This window comes from Adiantum capillus-veneris, chromosome 1, assembly GCF_014529385.1.
Source record: "Adiantum capillus-veneris isolate H3 chromosome 1, ASM1452938v2, whole genome shotgun sequence".
NCBI lineage: Eukaryota > Viridiplantae > Streptophyta > Polypodiopsida > Polypodiales > Pteridaceae > Adiantum > Adiantum capillus-veneris.
The window spans coordinates 143,914,824-143,937,651 of NC_140931.1; the positions used below are offsets into that span (position 1 = coordinate 143,914,824).

General features: G+C 41.1%; 2 long non-coding RNA genes across 5 annotated transcripts in view; both read left to right on the plus strand.

The window, feature by feature from the left end:
- LOC147465722 (uncharacterized) overlaps positions 1-22,828 on the plus strand; it is a 153,439-nt gene that overhangs the window by 10,504 nt on the left and 120,107 nt on the right. The gene's annotated exons all lie outside the window — the stretch shown is intronic.
- LOC147465723 (uncharacterized) lies at positions 16,504-22,828 on the plus strand. The gene is made up of 3 exons (XR_015189406.1): positions 16,504-16,918; positions 17,011-17,151; positions 17,245-22,828. It is a non-coding gene; the product is annotated as an uncharacterized LOC147465723 (long non-coding RNA).

The window sequence follows — 22,828 nt, forward strand, 5'->3', positions numbered from 1 at the left end:
TAGCAACATGAACATAATACTTAATTAACTTGGCAGGAAGAATACTTTTGCAAGAGAGAGAGTATTAGAGAATATGACAATAGTTGAGGATCGGATTTACTTGGAGCTGGTCTCCCCTCCAAAAGACGTTTGTATTATAGATTCTCCCATCAAGAGAGACTTGTTACAATACAATGTTTGTGTTCCTAGTGACCTTGGTGATGCTATGAAGATGGAAAGCTTCATGCATCATGAGCTTAACATAACTTTGCAAAAAGCATTAACTATCCTAAGCCTGAGTCGCAAGGCCTCAAACACCTTCGAAGGTGGAGAGAGCTAGCGGGGAATGATGGTAGGGAAGAGGAAGAAGAATCATCAATAGGAGAAAGAAATAGTTCCTCACTTATCATCAATCTTCTTCCTTAGTATAGCATAATAGTATAGTAATGAAGATGAAGAAGATGACAAGCTTAAGCATTGAAGCATGACTCTTGGTTGGATTTGCATTACATAGCGAAGAGTGTTGGTGTAGGCTCTCCACTTCTCACCAAGTTTGGAGAAGGAGATGGAGCTCTTGTACTTTGTACTCAACACAATGAGAGAATGTGTGTGTGTGTGGGAGAGTATATCCCTCTCATGCTTGGTCCATACCTCTCTCTCTCTCTCTCGTATTATTTTATTATTTCATTTAAACATGTGTCTTCTTTTTCTTCTTTGAGAGAAAGAACTTAATTATTTATTTTTATGTATCTAAATTCTCATTGGACCTCTTTAAAACCTATCCAATAGTATTCAAACACATCATGAGGGTCACATGTGGAGGATCATTTGAATATGTGTCTTTTATGCTTATTAAATTATTTGGTTGAATTGAATACTTTAAGGACTTAGTCAATCAAGCATGAAAACGTTTATGTCTCTTGATAGTTATTTTTGAATTGAATACTTCAAGAACCTTAGTCATTTAAGCATATGAGAAACACTTCAAGCTTTTGGGTAAAGTTCCTACTAACACTTAACAAGCCAACAAACACCTCATGCTTGGGTAAGCTTTCCACCTCAATATCAGCCCTAGTTTGCCTAAGGTCAAAGGACTTTTGAACACTAACTTTTGGAGGTCTTTAATGAAGCTAACTCTACGGTTTTAATGCTCCATTAGGTAGCATTGCTCTTTACCATACCATTTTTCGTTTGGACCTCTTTTAACCTTGGCCCCGTGTTGAGACAGATCCATAAGCACACCTAATGTCATAAAATCTAATATCTAATCAACCCAAATAATGTTCTCATATTAAACTGATCATTTAATGTGAGAGAATAAACGGGAACAAGGGTTAGAATTTAGAGATGTGCTTATGGATCTGTCTCAAGACAAGGCCAAGGTTAAAAGGGGTCTAAATGAGAGATGGTAGATTAAAGAGCAATGTTACCTAATGGAGCTTAAATATCGTAGGGTTAGCTTCATTAAAGACCTCTAAAAGTTAGTGTTCAAAAGTTCTTTAACTTTAGGCAAGCTAAGACTGACCTTGAGGTGGGAATATTCAAGCATGAGGTGCTTATTGGCTTGCTAAGTGTTATTGGAAACTTTACCCAAAAGCTTGAGGTGTTTCTCACATGCTCAAATGACTTAGGTTCTTGAAGTATTCAATTCAAAGTAACTCTCAAAACGCATCAACGTTTTCATGCTTGATTGACTAAGTCCTTGAAGTATTCAATTCAACCAAATGACTTAATAAGCATAAAAGACACATGTTCAAATGATCCTCCACATGTGGCCCTCATTATGTGTTTTGAATGCTATTGGATAGGTTTTAAAGGAGTCTAATGAGATTTTAAATACATAAAAATAAATAATCAAGTTATAATACGAGAGAGAGAGAGAGAGAGAGAGAGAGAGAGAGAGAGAGAGAGAGATGTGGACCAAGCATGAGAGGGAGGTATACTCTCCTACACACACACACGTTCTCTCATTGTGTGGAGTGCAAAAAGTGCAAGAGCTCCATCTCCTTCTCCAAGATTGTTGAGAAGTGGAGAGCCTACACCAACACTCTTGGCTATGGAATGCAAATCCAACCAAGAGCCATGCTTCAATGCTTAAGCTTGTCATCTTCTTCATCTTCATCACTATGCTATTATGTTATGCTAAGCAAGAAGAGTGATAATAAGTGAGGAACTATTTCTTTCTTTATCTTCTTCATCTTTATTACTATGCTATTTGTGCACGTCTGACGCATGTGTCAAAGCAAGGGACTTGTCGTACACTGTGTGCGAGCCATAAATGGCTGCAAGCACACAACCAGATTAATCTAGCAAGCACAAGAGAGCAAGGGTGTGTCACTCACCGCCTTATGCTCGCCTTCGTGGAGGATTTCTCGCTCGAAAGAAGAGGGAGCTATCGTCGTACCGTACTCAACCACCTCGCCGTCGTCGTGCCGTTGCAATGCTCGATTACACACACTCTCTCTCTCTCTCTCTCTCATGCACACACACACACACACACACACACACACACAAGGAGATGAAGAAGAAGATGGAGATGGAGCAAAAGCACTCTTCAATTACACAAATGAGAAAATGAGTGATTTTTAGGTTTAGGTGACTTTTATGTGAGCTTGCCCATTCACACTTGGAGGCTCATGCTTAGCAAACTAACCTTTGAATGTTCTAGTTAGAGTGCGTCTCTCATCGGCGATCACTCTTACCCTTTTTCTATTGGACCGACAAACCCGACCTATGACTACTAGAAGTGGACGTTGTTGGTTAACATGCTGCCCTTCTTGATGTAGATTCTGTCCTCAGAATATAACAGTGCAGCATCGGGATCCACGATAGGAGTACCTGTAGCAAAAGAAAAACAACATTGTGAGAGCTCAAAGGCAACATGTACAGACGTGCAATAAGTGACATGCATACATGATATTCTAGGAAATGAAAAGAAAATTCATGAATTGTAACATTGTCAACTAGAACAGGAGTAGTACCAGAATGAAACGCAATTGAGTTAAGGTTTATTAGGTTGATTCTAAGAGAAGCACACAAGAGCTAGGGCTAAAGTAAGTATTAGATTGACCAACGTTAATTAAAAAATGTCAAGTAAAGAGTAGTTAACCCTATGAATGCTCGTCGGGATCTAAAAACTAGTGATTTTGTCACTTGTACCACCTAAGTATGATCAACATAAAATACAAGGAAGTTTGTGCTATTTGCTTTCTCTTTTTTTTGTGTTGTCATAATTGCTACAGGTAGCTAGGGGACTCAAGTTTAAAATACCAGTAGCTGGGAGACTTGAGGTCTCAAATACGAGCTTGAGCATAAACTAGCCGGGAGACTCGAGGTCTCAAATACCAGCTTAACACATGGACTTCCACAACACAAGTCACACTTAGGTGGAATAAGTTAGAGAGAACTATATCCTCATAGCGTAAAACATTACTAAAATTACTACAATTAATAAACTATTTAGGAATTAAAGTCAGCAATTAAGTGGCTTAGTTTGTATAAGGTCCTAATACCTATTTAAAGCCAACTAATAGACCAAACTCAAAGAGAAGAATAAGGTACTAGAAGTTTGAAAAAATTATAGCATCTAAATTGGCAATGTCACAACTTCATGCATTGTTAGAACTCAAATGACAAGATGCAAACATCTAACTGTGGAAAACATAGATAAAAAGAAGTAGTTTACTTGATATAATGGAGAATATTCGTTGTAAACAGGTAAACATTCTATTGTTGTTGTCCTTCAAAGGCATCCTTATGTAGTCACAAACTGCACAATAGTCACCACCAAACATCCGCCTTCCAGAGACACATCAATGGAAAAAAAGAACTTTGCTAATCACTAAACTTTAAAACAAAAACACTCCTACCGTACTAATCCTACCTATCCTCCATCACTCGAGTGATGAAGATCAAAGGTGTTTGATGACATAGGTTTCTGTTTCAGTGTACCGGATGTGATATGTAGGTCTGGGTCAATGATTTTGACTAGTATTATACACACTCGTTTGCTAATTGCTCTTGCTCTTTACTTTCTTTTTTTGGTTTTAAACTAGGGTGATTAGTTACTATATATCTATATATATACAATCCCTAAAATCGAAAAGCTCAAGGGTTAGGGAAACAAGGGTAACAGGAAAATAATTCAATAGGTTGACGTGAATGAAGACTCCCCCCTTCCTTGGATAGATCATACTTTAAAAAGATGTCATCACCTTTTGGAACTAGTTATTCCAATTGGTAATAGGTGATGATTTTAGCCAATAGTTCTTTATTACCTTGGGTGCCTCATCGAGTTGCAAGGGTGGTAAGGTACTCTCCCATGAACGAACTTGAAGTAGTGTATCAGTTAATAATTGAACAATAAGTTTGTGGCTCATGATGATCTTCCTTGTTGGTGGTTTCTTTCTTAGTGGTCGTTTTGGTCTCCATGGTTTCACCTGAATCAGAATCCTCTTCATTGTCGTTCATATATATGGGGTTATCACCAGTCCCTACGTTGGTCTTTGAACTGGGGTCTGACTTCGCCGCTTTTTGCGATCTCTTCCTTCGTGTGTTTTTTTTTTTTTGAGATTGGGCAATTGATGTCGTGTCTCTTTTTTCAAGAATATAATTTTGTTTTTGGAGCATCGATCGTGTGAGTATGTTTACTGGTACCACAAGTGTACTTTGTGACGGCTCCTCGATAACCTCAATCAAGTTTAATGGCGTGATCTTCGGCGCATTTGGATTATTCGGACATTGGGCAATCAAATGATCTATGCCACATCGATTACAAATGAGTATCGGCTTGATTGGTTTGCACTAGTGTGGCATTTGAAGTGCTCGCTTGATTGGTTTGCATTAGTGTGACGTTCTTTTGTAGCCTAATAAAATACTCGGCCACACGATGTGGACCTCCACATTCATAGCATTGAAGAGGTGGTCTCTTGGCAGTGTAATTGATATTTTGTCTTCTTGCAGCAAGAGCAGCTACTTGATAGATAGGTTTGACTTGTCCCCAATAGTCCTCCATGTAGTATTGTGGACTTTCTTCAAGCGCATCAATCCCATAGGCAATATTAGGGTCTATATTTTTCTCACAGCCTTCCAAACAAGCAACATATGATTCACAATCCACTTGATTCACATAAGTGATTCTCGGATGTGGTGGTTGCGGTCCTAGCACTGGAGGTGGTAAGGGTGTTGTTTGAACAACATTCTGGGCCCTAGGGACCATATGTTGTGACATTTGTTCAAGAGGTGGGGTCGACATCAATGCTGTAGGCAATCGAGGTGTGTCTATCCATGCTAAGGTTGGTCTATTGACCATCGTGCGCTTAAATACTATGCAATCCTTAGCTTGATGACTATACCTCCCACAAGCATTGCAATTTCCATTGAGTTTTACTCTAAAAGTAGGGCATTCACTGGTACTATGTGAACCATAGCATACTGAGCACCATTGTTGCTACCTTCTTGGATACATATGATTGTTTTGCGGAGCACGATTGTCTCTAAGACTCTTTTGAATGACCTTGGTGAGATCTGCTAAAGTCATCTCATATATCTTTGGCTCTTTAGCAATACGCTTTAGGGTCATTGGTTGATGCCTCGACGCTTGCGAGCTAGTAGATTTAGGCTCAACAGACACTCTTTCTCTTTGAATCATTAAATTATCCTCCGATTGGATCGCATTGGTGGTGATTGCTTCCCAAGTGGTGATACCTCTAATGACTACGCCATTGTAGATATCCTCATGTCGTAATACCCTAATGAATCTATTGAGCAATTGATTATTATTATTGAAGCACTCATTTGGATTACAACGAGAATTCAAATGCTTCAAGCGACTAATAAAGTCTCTCATCTACTCTCCTTCCTCTCGTTGGGCTTTCTGGAGCTGAGAGGCTACACCCCAAAACACTCCCTCTCGTATGTATTCTTTTAAGGGTAAATTGTTTTTTCTTCCACCCTTAGGGTTCTATACCAATCCCTAACCTTCCCACTTAAGGTTAGGCTTAAAACATTACTCTTATGTAGGTCATTGTGTTCTCCTAGAGAATCGCATATTTGTTCAAACACTTCGATATGCTTTCTCACATCCCCATCTCCACTAAATTTTTGTGTGAGCTTGGCTATTTGTACTACCTTACTTCTAGGCTGTCTATCAGGCGTGTTACGCATATTCTCAACAATAGATCGATCGATATCTTGAGCAAATGTTACACATATTCTCAACAATAGATCGATCGATATCTTGAGCAAATGTTACACATATGCTCAACAATAGATCGATCGATATCTTGAGCAAATGTTGCCAAATCACCTAAGTGAGCAGACACCGTCAGTGAAGGCGCTCCAGAGACTACATGTGGAGTAGATGTTGGTATTGGGCTTGGCGCATAGGAAGCCTTTGGGTTCCAAGTTTGGGACGGTGTTGTGCCATGTGGTGGTCCAAAGTTCGTCGGATGTGACATGCTAATGCTAGCTAGTATGGTCCCATGGATATAAGAGCTTGGGTGTTGTGGTTGTAGAGCATAGGTTGTTGAAACAATGGGAGGGGTAAGGGCTACATGAGTATGAGGACCCATAGGTGTATACGATTGATACACACTTGTAGGTACTGTTGGAAGCATTGAGCTACCATGTAACGGTGCTTTACTAACAAATGAGATCCATGACGTGTTTCTTGGCATGTCCATCATTGGGGTAGGCATGGTAGCCATTGTGTCATCCAGGGAAAGATGACCTAGACTTGGAAAGGTAAAGCTATCACTTGTGGGCTCAGATTGCACTAAGACTCCTGGCGAAACAACATATGGAGGATCCATCGGACTTACCGAAGGAGTCTCCATTTGCGATAAGGTTGGTTGTTTAGTCTTTCTTATATCCAAGAATCTCATGAAACCCGTTGAAGGCATGTGGATCCCCTTGTTCTGTCTCTCTAGCTCAATAACCCTATGGATGACCTCACAAACTCTTTGTTGTTGATCCTCTACACTAGTAGCATGTGTTGTGGATTGTAGGACATCTAACCAACCCACGTGATAGGTGTGACCTGTGTATAGGTCGGTTAGAGTTTCCGTTTGTAGTTTGTACTCCTAATTTTCATTTAGGAACGCTCCATCTAAGATTGAGGTGCTAGGGGTTTCTTTTGAACTAGATGCAATGTGGCTCTCTATGGGTTGATCCTTAGTGGTTGCTAATTTAGGAGCACTCGATTGCTCTTCTAGCAAGGATATTGACATAGGGGCTTTCGCTTTTAACTCTCTTCGTTGCTCCGTCTTGCGCAAGCTCTCGATTTCCTTTCCCTAGCCGCAATGATATATCGCTCAACCTCTTGTACTTCGGCAAGGCTTCTACTATCAGGTAATATAACCTTGGAGGGGAATAGCTCTGAAGAGTAGGGGGTGGAGTGAATGAAGTATTCACGTGCACTCTCCAGGCATGGGATCTATGTTGGTCATGAATGGAGTATTTACTTCCCCACTCCCTTCATTTACATCGTTAGCTCCATGTTTGGAGCTCTACTAAAGGTTTCCTTTAAGCGGCTAAGCACGCTCGGTCCGGACCGTGGGTCCATGGCATGCATGTCTTGGCTTGAGCTATTAGGATTAGGCATTGGGTAACCCTTCATGACGTTGTAGTCAGAGGAAGAGTCACTGGGCGCAATAAGTGGGTCCTGAGTGATACTACCTTGGGTCCTCGTCGAGAGCCCGGAACCTAAGGTAGCTAGGTATTGAGAACCGGCGTGAGTCGAAGTGTTCGCTAGTTGCTTGGCCTCTAGCACACGATCAGAGCGCAGATGCATGTGTCTTTGGCACCCTACAAACGTTGGCGAATACCCTCGAAGATTAACCACTTGATTTTTTAGGCGTTTTGCATCTTGTTTTCACTCCTTTTTCATGCTTTTTAATGTCTTTTTACGATCGCTTTTTGGATTAGAGCGTGTGATATCTCAAAACGTGCGTATCGCTCAGGGGGTCGTGGTGTGTTTTACATCACAGCGTTCGGTTATCTGAAGCTCAAAAGGGTCGAGTTTCACTTAGGCGTGAGGCTAAAACAAGTAATTTCAAAGGGTGACTGAAGCTTGGGCCTGGGCTTGGGCTTGGGGAATGTTCTCGATCCCGGTCCTCTCTTTAAATTTTTTTTGAGATAATGTCGCCCCGCTGCAGTGCGCGCACACTCACATTCCTAACCTACCTACGTACAACTAACAGAGCTACTGTTACACACTGTCTAACACAGTACTACAACAACTAATCAACTAACAGATCTACTTATTGTACCTTACATATCATTATAGATATAATACCTTAATTCTAACACCTATCAACAGAAAAGAGTACATTGTAACACCTTATTAACAAAAACAGTATACTGCAGTAAGAACAAAGTTTACAAATTCTTCTCAACAGCCACACACCTTTTTTCTCTACCTTTCCTACATCTCAAATTACACCACAAAGCACCATAGAGTGCTATTCGAGCTTAATGCAGGGCATCTCCCCGGCAACGACGCAAAAAATGTACGCTTCTGTCGCCCGTGTCAAAGCAAAGGACTTGTCGTACACTATGTGCGAGCCACAAATGGCTGCAAGTACACAACTAGACTAATCTAGCAAACTCAAGAGAGCAAGGGTGTGTCACTCACCGCTCTATGCTCACCATCGTGGAGGATTCCTCGCCGCGAAGAAGAGAGAGCTATCACCATGTTGCGCTCAACCGCCTCACCGTCGCCGTGTCGTTGCAATGCTCGATCACACACACACACACTCTCTCTCTCACGCGCGTGCACACACACATACATACACACACAAGGAGATGAAGAAGAAGATGGAGATGGAGCAAGAGCACTCTTCAATTGCACAAATGAGAGAATGAGTGATTTTTAGGTTTATGTGATTTTTATATGAGATCGCCCATTCACACTTGGGTATCCGTGCTTAGTCAACTAACCCTTGAATGTTCCAGTTAGAGTGTGCCTCTCATCGGCGATCACTCTTACTCTTTTTCTATTGGACTGACAAACCCGACCCATAACTACTAGAAGTGGACGCCGGTGGTTAACACTATTATGCTATGCTAAGCAAGAAGAGTGATGATAAGTGAGGAACTGTTTCTTTCTCCTATGGATGATTCGTCTTCCTCTTCCCTACCCTCATTCCCCGTTGGCTCTCTCCACCTTCGAAAGTGTTTGAGGCCTTGGGACTGAGGCTTGGGAGAGTTAATGCCTTTTGTAAAGTTTATGTTAAGCTCGTGATGCGTGAAGCTTTCCATCTTCATAGCATCACCAAGGTCACAAGGATTATATTGTAACAAGTCTCTCTTGATGGGAGAATCTATAATACAAACGCCTTTTGGAGGGGAAACCGCCGGCTCCAAGTAAATCCGGTCCTCAACTATTGCCATGTTCTCTAATACTCTCTCTTTTGCAAAAGTATTGTTCATGCCAAGTTAATTAAGTACTATGTTCATGTTGCTAACATCAATTAAGTTCACTCTCTATGTTCTTAAAGTAATCTCACAAAAATGCTCACTTTAATTCTCTGAATTCCGCTATTCTCAAAGTTCATAGGCCATTTCCATTACATTGATATTAGAGCATTTGATTTCTCTTTTCTTGCTTAAGAAGAGAGGTCCTTAAGTAGCCTATTAATGGTTGATTTTGTTAATTATATTAGGGTAAGTGGGATTGGGATCTATTATCGGTTTTGTTGAGTCTACTATGTGGGATATGGTGCACACCTCGGGAGATTTGGTCTTAATAATGGGATCTTTTAAGACTTTCCTACGGCTTTACCATTATTGAGCCACAAGAAGTCCGAAAGGAGCTATCCCTCTGCAATTCTGTTATGTTCGACCCACCCCACTACTCTCCATAATTAACTAATTCGAGCCGTGGGTGTAGATACTTAAGTGCTTATTTTCAAAGGCTAAGAGGAGTAGCAATTAAGGTTTTGAGTTGCCAAAGAATACACCAAGTAAACACATAAGTATAATTAGCATGGCTGACAATAACCAAGAGAGTAGAATGAGCATTGATAACTTTGATTTTGCACATGAAGGTGCTAATGATGATGCCTCCATGTTTATCAATTATCTTGTTACTAGGTTGCATCAAGCTATGGGTAACCTACTTTGCAAACCGAAGTTACTCAACAACTTCGTGCTCATGGGATTTCCCTTTCTCTCCAAGAGGAGAGAGAGCTTAGGAGGCCTCTTGATGAGACCCCCAAAAGAAGACTCTCTCCCATACGAGAGAAGGAATCCAAAGAACAAGAAAGTAATGAATCCCTAACTTCCTCTGAAGATGTGTCTCTACGAAGACAACGGTCTAGACGATCGCCAACTCCTCCCATGAGAAAATGGTCAACACACAGTTCTTCTCCTCATCACTCCGAAAAGGAAGAGAGGAAACAAAGGAAGAAAAGGTAAAGAAAGAGGTCACCCTCTTCTTCTTCTTCTTCACCTTCCTCTGGTCCCGACAAAAGCTATGGCTATTCTCCTAGAGAATACAAGAGGGGAGGACATCGCAAATCATACACTGCATGGCAAAGATCACAAAAGCTCAATAAGTTCAAAGAGGGAGGAAAGAGTATCTCTTTTCTCACCTATGATGGCACCTTTGGTGCCACCGACAAAGTATCGGTCTTCATTCAACAATTTGATGCGGCCTTTGGAGATGAGGGCTTCACAGAGTCCTCCAAGCTCCACCATGTAGCTATGCACTTCCAGAAATTGGCTCGTCAATGGTGGGCTAGCCTTCATGGCAACGGAGAAGCCCCATAGACATGAGAAACTCTACGAGTTTCCATCACGAAGCAATTCCTTCCAAGGGATGCAAATGACAAAGTACTTATTGAATGGCGCAGTTTGAAGCTTCTCTCACATGAGGCTATTCACAAATATGTGGACAAGTTTTGGGATTTACATCCCAAGGCTATTGTCTTCCAAAAGATAGACTTTGTTGAGCAAAAGCAACAATTTTTTGCGGGATTACCTGAAGACATGGTCGAGTATGTCAACTCCCAACGGTCTGTTTCTATCACCGAAGTAATCCACCACACCATGGTTGCTTCACGCATCAATTTCCAACAAGGGGCTAGACGGAATGTCAAACCTATGGAAAACAAAGACAAAAATGATGCAAAGGGGAAAACCAATGCCCAAAATTCTTCCCAAGGCACTTCCTACAACAACAACAATAGGTCCAAGGAGAAGGGAGTTTACAAAGGTAAAAACAAACTCTCTCATGAAAAGCTTGAAGCTTTTTGCAAGGACCATAAGTGTTTTAAGTGTGGGGAGCAAGGACATGGCTATTGTTCTTGTCCCAAGAAAAATGCTCGCAATGAGACTCATAGGGCTTCCACCATCGAAGCTCCAAAAGAGGATGCTCATTGCAAAGGATCATCTCTCTCTTATGCTTGGAAAAAGGTAAGGGAGCATGATGCCTTCATCTTGTTTGATCCTGGCTCTACTCACAACTTCATATCAATGGAGTTGGCCACCAAGTTGGACATTCAAGCTTTTGAGACGGGAGATATTGTAACGGGGCTGACACAGCTTTCAAGGGACAACAAGCCTCCGTTACTCCCTTGATTGGGAGGTTGAGGCTTCATGTCCAAAGCTACGTCGACAAAGAAGACTTTTTCTTCTCTCCTCTCCGACATGAGGATGCTATCCTAGGGACCCCATGATTTGATCGCATGGCTGCCAACATGAAGTTCCCTGAAAGGAGAATCTACTTCACCTACTACAGGGGAAAGAACATGTATATAGATGCTAATAAGTCTGGTCGTACTATACTACTTCACCTACAGGGGAAAGAACATGTATATAGATGCTAAAATGAGTGATTGTACTATATCACTTGTAAATTTACTAGCTTTTGAGAAGTCAATGAAAAGCTCGATTTCTGCGTACATGATTTTTGTCAAAGAATCCAGTAATGACCGTAATGGTTTATCAAATGAAAATGGTAGGAATGAAGAAGAGTTAGACTTGTCTACTTTTGTAAATGGATTCCAAGATGTTTTCATCGTCGATGATATCCCTATGGACTTACCTCCAAAACGAGGGGATGATGACCATCCAATTGAGCTCCTACCAGGAAGCTCACCGCCTAACAAGCCTTCTTATCGAGTTTCCCAAGCTCAACAAGAGGAGATCATGAGGCAAGTACAAGAATTGGTAGACAAAGGGATGGTGAGGCCTAGCTCCTCTCCCTTTTGTTCTCCAGTCCTTTTAGTGCAAAAGAAAGATGGTACCTATCGTATGTGTGTGGACTATTGAGCACTAAACTATATCACCGTCAAAAATAAATTTCATGTGCCTCGGATAGAAGATCTGTTTGATAAGCTACAAGGCTCGACCTACTTCAGTAGAATTAACCTTAAAAGTGGCTATCATCAAATAAGGATAGTGGATGAAGATATCCCAAAGATCGCGTTTCGTACAACGTTTGGTCTTTATGAATATCTAGTCATGCCTTTTGGCTTGATCAATGCACTAGCCACATTCAATCGTTTGATGGAGAAAATATTTAGACCCTACCGCAAGTTCACTAGAGTGTTCTTTGATGATATCGTCATCTACTCCAAGTCCTTGGAGGAACACAAGCAACATCTCCAAGTGATTTTTCAAGCATTGAAGGAGAACAAGCTTTTTCTCAACCAAAAGAAAAGCGAATTTTTCCTTCAAGAGATTCAATCCTTAGGTCATATTATCTCTCAAGATGGTATACGTATGGATCCATCGAAGTTAGAGGTAATAAAAGCATGGCCTAATCCAAGGAATCTACATGAGCTAAGAAGCTTTATTGGTATGTGTACATACTATGGACGCTTCATAGCAAAATTTTCTCAAATAGCAGGACCATTACATGACTTAACAAAGAAGAACGTTAAGTATTAAAAGCTTTTGACAAGCTCAAAAGAAGCTTACCTCTCAACCAATCCTCATACTTTTGGATCTCTCAAAGCCATTTGAGGTCCAATGTGATGCTTGTGGTGATTGCCTTGGAGCAGTCTTGCTTCAAGAAGGGCATTCCATAGTATATGAGAGCCGAAGGCTCAATACCGATGAACATGTCTTGGGCATTTATGAGCAAGAGATTTTAGCTGTTCTACATGTCCTAGACACATGGAAGTACTATTTATTGGGAACTCCATTTATTTTATGAATAGACCACCAAAGTCTCAAGTACTTCAGAACATAAACCAAGCTTTTCGACAAACAAATGAGGTGGGCAAATTTTCTTTCGTAATTTTATTTTCATATTGCTCACATTGTTGGTAAGCACAATCAAGTGGCCGATGTACTTTCACGACGACCAAAAGTCAATGCGGTGTCTATAGCAACTCACAATGATCTATCTTCCATGATAGATGAGTATGTTATTGACCTTGGCTTAAAAGATGTAATGTCGGCTCTTGCTTTGAGGAAGAAAGAGGAACCATTCACCTTGCAGGATGGTTATCTTCTCCATGGAAATAGGCTATGTGTTACCCATTCCCTTCGTGAGAAAGTCATGATGAATTTCATGCTTCTTCTTATGCGGAGCATAGAGGCATTCAACCTACTCTTCAAGGAGTAGAGACATACTTCTATTGGCCTACCATGAAAGTGGACATACAAGAGTATGTTTCAAAATGTGTGGTATGCCGAAAGACTAGGTATGATAGAAGGAAGAAACCTGGATTACTCCAACCATTGTCAATCCCTAATTCACCATGGGAGAGTATATCCATGGATTTTATCTTTGGATTATCCAAGTCTATCCATGGGAATACGGGAATATGGACAATAGTCAACAGGTTTAGCAAGCAAGCACACTTTATTCCTGTCAAAAAGACTATTAAGACACAACAAATGGCAACCATCTTCATATCTCAGATTTTCAAACACTATGGATTACCAACATCCATCGTGTCAAATAGAGATCCTAGAATGACCATTAATTTTTGGAAAGGTCTCTTTGAAAATCTAGGTACAAGATTGAATTTCTCTTTGGTCTATTACCCACAAATAGATGGCCAAAGTGAGATAGCTAATCTTACGATACTTGATCTATTAAAGACTTATGTTATAGAAGTAGATCAACGATCGCAATGGGAGAAGTACTTTATCCTTGTAGAGTATGCATACAATAATACTGTCCATACTACTGCAAGAAAAGCACCTTTTGAGATCATAAAGGGAAGACCTAATAGTCCCTTGCTACTTAAAGTACATGGGAACAGCTTCACTGTTGATGAGTATAGACGTGACCTACAAGAATATTTTCAAAAGGTTAAGAAGGTTATATCCATCTCTTAACAAAGCCAAAAAGCTGTTGCTGACAAGCACAGAAGAGCCTTAACGTTCAAAGAAAATGATTGGGTCTTACTCAAGTTTTCCAAGGCTCGATTGAGGCAAACGACGGGCAAAAATCCTACGGGCCATCGAAAGTATTATACTAAATTAACAAAAAGATACTATGGTTATTTTCAAATCTTGAAGCCAATCAATGATATGGCTTATCAACTCAAGTTGCCCAACCATTGGCTCATACACCAATGCTTTTTATGTGAGCCTACTTAAGCTCTACAAAGGAGAGCCACCAATAGAACCAATTATTGAAGACCCTCCAGAAATCGAAGACCAAGAAGAGGTGCTACAACCCGAAGCTATCCTTCGGCATGAAGAGAAGGTACTACGCATGGTAAGATTATCCCACAATATCTTATTAAGTTTAAAAATTATCCATTTGAAGATGCTAGATGGATGCAAGTAATACAGCTTAAGGATAGTATGAACCTTATCAATGCTTACAATGCTGCACTAGAGTAAGAAAATGTAAATGCTTTCTAAATGAACAATGTTTTTGGCTTAAGACCTATTTTGTACACAAATTTAAATAGTATGCATGCTTAGAATCATGTTTGTGATGACGAGGTCACTTAAACACCAAGTAGAATTTGTCACCCTACTTTGGGAGTATGATATGGACTAAAGAGCAGACATGCTTGGGGCAACTATGTCTCCCAAGCACGAAATGGACTAGTCATCCATTCTGGAATGATGTTGCAGGGTGAAAAATGATCCTCTATCCGCTAAGAAACGTAGACTAATGATTAAGACTTTATCTCTTCTACCTCATAGTCGAGGACGACTATGATTTCAAGAGAGAGGTAATGTCATAAAATCTAATATCACTATAACAAAAAAAGGTGCCTTCGATGCAGATTTCGACACTATATGTCGAAAAGTGCGTCGAAATATTCGTCCCTGTAAAACCATCGATATCTGTGTCGAAAGACATTGTTTTTTACGAGTATTTCGACGTCCCTATCGACGCGTATTTCCACGATTATATTAGAAAAAAATTTCTTGGGCAAAGGACAGGTAGCCTGGCCTGTGCCCAGTGAAAAGATGGACACAGTCATAGCCAGATTGCCTATCCTCTGCCCAAGAAAGCGAGCAACAGCAAAATCAACCGTGCTCCCGCAAAAATTTTGGCAGAGTTCCCTTCGTTTCAACATAAACTTAAAAAAAAAAACCATATGTATATGCCTCCTACATGATATCCATGTAGGATCTCACATGAGATTTAAGACAAATGAAAGAAATAAAACGAACTTTGTGCAAAACCAGAACCAAATTAAAACCATAACCATAACCATAACGAACTTCATATATAACGAACATTGTGCAAAACCATAACCAAATTAAAACCATAACCATAATCATATTGATCAAAACCATAATGATAACCATAACGATAAATAAAACAATAACCATAACCATAACCATAAAGTTAAACATAACCATAAACAAAACAATAACCATAACCATGTCTATACAAGAACAATAACCATAACCATAAACGAAACAGTAACCATAACCATGTTTAAACAATAACGATAACCATGTCTATAAAAAAAAAGAGACACAAAGATTTGTCTGTGTCTCACAAAACATATATAGAAATCCACTCATGATTCCGCATCATAACCTATACATAAAATGACAAATCACAAAATTAGTATTGATATTAATTCACATATACTTAATTAATTAAATCAACTCACATATATTAACGTCTCATCTCAATCGACCAACGAGACTCTAAGGCCTCACAGTCTACAGGCTCTCCTGCGGCAGCAAGATCATTCGATACTTCATAAATGCCTCTTCGATATCTATCTGTCTCCTCCTGGTGTCAGAGCTCGATGCATTGCAAGATTCTGCATTTATACAAAAACCAAAGTAATTAAGAATACATGATTCATCGCGTTTTAAACAAAACGCCATAGTTAGGATTGGATTGGAAACTCATAAACTTATAGCGAAATGTGTCGAAGCCTCCGCTGCGAATATGAGATGTGTCCCTGGTCATCTGTCGTACCTCGGCGGCCTGACGCTGCTGTCCGAACCGCGTGTCCGTTGTTTGCTCATCCTCCCTGATCTGCTGTCACGTCTCGTGTGAGATGCTCGAAGGCTTCGACGAGCCGATCCTGAAAGCCCGACGAGCTGCATCTCAACGATGTTTCACGGTGTCCCGTGTAACACCCTTGATCCACCTCCTCGGAAGCTCCTCTGAATCCAGAGCAAGCTGACACTCTCTCATGATGGTCTCCACTATATAATTGACTTTGTTGCGATCCTGATCAGGCCAAGGTATCATGAGAGAGCGTCAGCTTGCTCCGGGTTCAGAGGAGCTTTCGAGGAGGTGGATCAAGGGTGTTGCACGGGACACCGTGAAACATCGTTGAGATGCAGCTCGTCGGGCTTTCAGGACCGACTCGCCGAAGCCTTCGAACATCTCACACGAGACGTGGTAGCAGATTAGGGAGGATGAGCAGACAGCGGACCGCAATTCAGATAGCAGCGTCAGGCCGCGGAGGTACAACAGATGACCAGGGACACATCTCATCTTGGCAGCGGAGGCTTCGATACCTTTTGCTATGAGTTTGTGAGTTTCCAATCCAATCTTAGCTATGACGTTTTTTTTTAAACGGGATAAATCATGTATTCTTAATTACTTTGATTTTTGTATAAACGCAGAATCTTGCAATGCATCGAGCCCCGACACGCCAGGAGGTGACAAATGGATATCGGAGAGGCATTTATGAAAAATTGAATGATCTTGCTGCCGTAGGAGAGCCTGTAGACTGTGAGGCCTTAGAGTCTCGCTGATCGATTGAGGTGAGACGTTAATATGTGTGAGTTGATTTAATTAATTAAGTATATGTGAAGTTATATCAATACTAATTTTGTGACTTGTCCTTTTATGTGCAGATTGTGACGTGGAATCATCAGTGGATTTCTGTATATGTTTTGAAAGACACAAACATATCTCTGTGTCTCTTTTTTGTATAGACGCCGAAATTTTTGCTAGAGCACGGTTGCTTTTGATGCTGCTCGCTTTCTTGGAAAGAGGACAGACAGTCTGGTTGTGGTTGTGTCTATCTTTTCACTGGGCACAGGCCAGGCTGCCTGTCCTTTGTCCAAGATTTTTTTTTTCTTGATATGATCGTTGAAATACGCGTCGATAAGGACGTCGAAATACGCGTCGAAAACAATGCCTTTCGACACAGATATTGACGCGTATTTCGATGGTTTTACAAGGACGAATATTTTGACGCACTTTTCGACGTATAGTGACGAAATCTGCGTCGAAGGCACCTTTTTTTGTTGTAGTGATTCCATGAGGGGACTTTTGGAAGACCAAAATTATGCTTTTACTCAATACATGCTCAAGTATGAAATTATGTCTGTAACTTGCGTGTAACTTGGAAACTTGTCTTTAAAGTACATTCCATTGTTTTGTGACACTAAGTGCTAACACTTGGCTTTTATAAACATAAAAAAGGCCATCTCTACAAAAAGATATAAGAATTTTATGATTTTTTTGGCAAAACAACTTGAAATTTCGCTAAAATTTATGACTTAGAACTTCACATAATTCTATCCATACGGATTGTATTTTGACATGGAGAGAAATCCAGTGTTTTCTTTCCCTCATAACCAAACTATGATAGAAGCAAGGTATAAAAACTTCTTTCTAGCTTGACAAATAAATTGTCAAAACTTGGAAGAAAAATACGACACTTAAATGTCCAATTACAGAACTAATGCTAATACGATTCACAATGATTTTAGCGAAGATTTTATATAAAATCGGCATAAGAGAAATCCGCCGCCAATGTGAGAACTGCTCACAAAGCGCTTGTTTAGGCATCAACTTCAACAAACCCTCTTTCCAAGACATTGGCAAATCCTGCTTTGCCAACACAATGCTTATTATGTAAAGCAAAGGTTCTTTCAAAGATTCCCAAAAAGAGAAAATTCCAGAGTGAGTCCATACCAACCAGGCAAACGCCATCTTTTGAGAGCAAGCAATGCTGAGTGCAATTCATTCTCTGTAAAAGCCGCCTCCATGGCCAAAGCATCCTGATGCAAGACAATTGAATGCACTGTGGACACCAAAAGTTGGCGAGCATAATTAACTTCAGCAGATGCCATGAGGGGAGGGGAGGGGACAAAAACAGTCCTATTTGAGAGGCCCTTGAATCATGCAAGTGCTTAAAAAATTGCTTTGAGATACATCATTTGTCCACAAACGCTCGATGTCAAGCACGAGTCTGCCACTTATTCAATTTTCGTTTATCATTATGTTGCAAATACACTCGGACTCGACAAAGGGCCATGGATTCACTTTCCGATAACAAACGTGTGTCAGCTAAGAGTGAGATTTGTTGATACACATGCTTGAAGTCCTCAATGTCACCACGTAATTGCACATGTAATGCTTTCCATAGTCCTGAATTACACTGCACACGCACAACAAAGCGAACCCAGGCAACATCAAGATCAAGATACATTTGGGCAACCAAAGGGGGAATAACATCATAGATCATCTCACGAAATGCTTCGTGCGAAAGATATGCATTGTTGATATGCAACAACCATTTCTTAGAAAGAGACTCATTATAATGTAGTCACCCAAAACACAGGAGCATCACAACATGAGCATGATAAGATAAAAGCAGAGAACGGTCTATGCTCATTTTGCATACAAACTCATCAAATTGTTGCATGTCGAGGATAAACGACCGATCTAATCTTGCACAATATGTAAAAAAAGCAATATGTTGAAATGCATACCTCGAAACATTAGAATGCAAGAGGGCCCACAAGTCCAACATCCGTGTACATGTAACGAGCTCTGTCTAGGCCTGCAGTTCTATGCTTAGCATATGTGAATGTCTTGCGGTGTTATCAGATGAAGCGGGCGCATTGTTAAAATCACCACAAAGCAACGCATTGGAAAGCCAAGCATGTAGTTAACAGAGGCACATGCTAGTGTGACTAGGATTGGAAACTTAAGGAATCAAGGATCCAAAGAAATCAAAGAGCATGTGTGCATGAGAGCTACAAATATTGAATCATTTGATGCAAGAAATGACACTCATAAGATGGTGAGTAAGAGAAACTAGTTGGTGCAATTGCATTTCGAACCCAATCCACAATTGACAAAGTTGAATTTTTCCTATAAAAGAGGAGGTATGCTTCCTAGCATAATCAATATAGTAGCAATCATGGCCTCGTTTCTTAGAGTTGCATCTATGATCTCAGTAGCAAAAGAACTAAGTAAGGCTTGCATTTACAAGAACTAGAGTGCTTCGTTAGCCTGCATGACTGCAAGTGGATAACAAACTCGTGAAACGGTACAAGCCTTCAAGGCGATTGCAATTAGAGAGAGAGAGAGAGCTTGCGAAATTTTGTGCCCATACCAGCACCTTGCGTAGAACCACATGCCTCATGCGTATAGCCACATGCCTTCACCATGCTGCATACGTGATTGCAGGTGCCGTTGCTAACATTCACAATTTTTTGTACTATGAGATCGAAAGTTTGCTTTGTTAACATAGAAATCTCGTCTATGATAATCGCGTCTACTTCTTTAATACTGACGTATTTGTCATCAGTTTCGGAGATTGACAGGGGATACTGTTGTGTGTGCACTGGTATCTTGAATTGGTAATGGACAGTTGTTGTGATGCTACTTAACCTCATGGCTGCTGCCCCGGTGGAAACAGCGAGTGTGACATTTTTTCCTTGCTTTATGAGTTGGCTTGTGATGTATCTTATGAGGAAGCTTTTGCCACTCCTAGGAGTTCCTGTGATCACATGCAGTCCACCCTTTGCTGCTGTGATCTTCTTGTAGATCTTTCCTTGTAGACCTGGACGTGTTCTCAGGTGAAAGCAGGTGGGATTCATTTCTGAAGGTGATGATGTTTAGCAACATGTTGTAAAAGAAAGCCTCCGGAGGATGCGCTGGGTGAAAGTCTGTGAAACGGACCAGTCGACGTTGTCACTGCAGCGATTGGCCGTATGTATTCTCCTCTGAAAGACCTTTTTTCCTTTCATTTTCCTTCGTCACTATGTAATTCTTGTGGAAGTCATAAAATGTAAGCTTCTCCAGAGTTTGTGTTCGTGCACAATACAGATTGACAGGGTGCAGCACGACATTCGTTGTGAAAAATGATTCGTTGTCGTAGTGCCGGGGGCAATGAGCCAACATAGTGGACGCTATTGCTCTTTGAAATGATTGGGATTTGCAAATAATTTAATGCCACTTTTGTTGCTGAGATAGGTTTCGACAGTGAAGAGGCTGAGATCAGCTTCAATTTCACAGTGTCGATGCCACCTAGGCCTAAGCGCTCTGCATCTTCTGAACGGATGTTGAGATGGCCCATAGGTTCAATTTTGAGTGCATACTTCAAGAGGTAGTAGGACAACGATGAATTGGTGACCCGCTGTATATTCATATGTGGACCCATAGCAAGAGCAGTGTAGGGTGGTAAGGTACGCCATTCCTGTCTTCATGTCGGGGCCTGAAGTAGTGCCATCTGTGATTTTGTTCGTTGAAGACTAGGTTTGGATTTGGCTGCACCACTTGTGATGTAGCTAGATCTTGCTCTGTGAAGGTTGTTCTATGCTCTTTACCAGACGGCTATCCAATATTGAACGTCTGTCTAGTGTACCTCGTGCAATTGCTGTCACTGTTGAGATGGTGTTAACAGATATGTCAATGACGCTCAGTAGCTGTATGTGAACGTGATTTCCGTTCAATATTCTTCTTGTGTAGTCTGGAAGTAAGGGCACACAATATCTGCGACGTGCACTTGAGTTCTCACAAGCAGAGCACTGCACCCATTGCATTTGTATTTGTGTAGCCTCTAAGCTGGATACCAATAGATTGCTAGCAAACATTGTGATCGATGTCTCATCTGGAGCTCGAGTACAATCGAAAGAGGCACTTCTTTGGATGAAAACTACACCACAAACAAAGCATATGCCTAAAGGTCTAAATATCGTTGTAACGTCTGAATTCCATTGGTAGACTATATCAATGATATCAATCCATGATTGTGCGCATGGTAGAAATCTGGCCTTCTTCCTGATTGAAGTGCGATATCTCGCTTTTGATGTACTAAGGTGTATCCTACGCTTTCGGTGATGGTCCATTCAAGGCTTAAGTCGGACTCAAACTGTATGATTCAATGCGATGAGAACCTTGTGATATTTACTTACTAGTCACGTCCAAGCAACAAAGATTGCAAGCGTTTAAAACAACCATGTACCTGGTGTTGGATTGTGCTGCTCTGGGTTTTCAAGCTAGGAAGATCGAGGAGATGTCACCGTTGCAAATGAAAAGGAGATGTGTCCAAGATCTGCTTGCAATGAAACACGAGAGAGTTAGGATTGTCAGAGGTTTGAATGAGATGCATGAAGAACATTGGAATAACAAGCTGAATTCCATTATTTAGTGCACTCCAAGAGGCGAAATTTCAGGCAGCTCCTCAAGCAATTTTTTTGCTTTCTCAAGCGTAGCACATTTGGAATACATATCGACCAAAGAACTGCCAAGCACAATATCTCCTCTCAATAGCCCCTGGCTGGAAATCTCATCACATTCCAAGCGATGACATGCAACGAACTGCTGCAAATTGTGATGCTCTGCTGCAATGATAGGAGGATTTGTAGACCATGGAGAACTCTAATAACTCAAATGGGGATTGTCGCCGCGGCGGGGACTCTTTGATATGAAGAACCTCCCGGGCTGATTTGATGCACCTTTGAATCCTTTTCGATGGGGGATTGCCGATGGCCAGCGATGGTTGGAATGCGCACCCGATGCGAGAGGAATGAAGGACTCAAAATGCAAATCTTGGCGCTGCCGATGTGGACAGCAATCGAGCAATCGATGTTGGCAAGGAAATGGCTGAGGAGAAGGCCAATGAGCTAACGAAGCACCGGACCGCAACGGAATGATTGCGAAGGTAGTTACGACCCGTTCCGTCGATGGGGAATGGGCTGAAAACTAAGATCGCTGGCTGACCTGCTGCAGGCTGAGAGAATAGGCTGATTCGAAGAAAAAACACTAGGCTAATATGCCGTGATTGCCAAGCAGCACGACTGATCTGCAGTAGCCAGCACAACGCGAGCTAACCAGTGAAAAAACACTGGCTATGCTGATGCAAAAAATGATGGGAGAGCATCCCTTTTTTATACCGGCTGAAATCTGCTCCGAAAGTCGAGCATGCAAAGATCCACATGGTCATACTCATGTAATTCCTCTGCTGATGTATCAGAGAAGGTAGCCTGACAAGTTTTTGTCCTTGCATTCTCGAAGAGCACTCCAAGAGACTCTGTATGGCGAGGAGCCCTCACTTCCTTGCCACAACCATGTTAGGCATATCCTACAATCAACATACTCCAAGAGACAACATTTCTCACAAAAAGCTCATTAAAAACTTTTTCTCTTTTTGCATTTGGCATACATATCAAGAAAAGCCTTACCAAGAACAACATC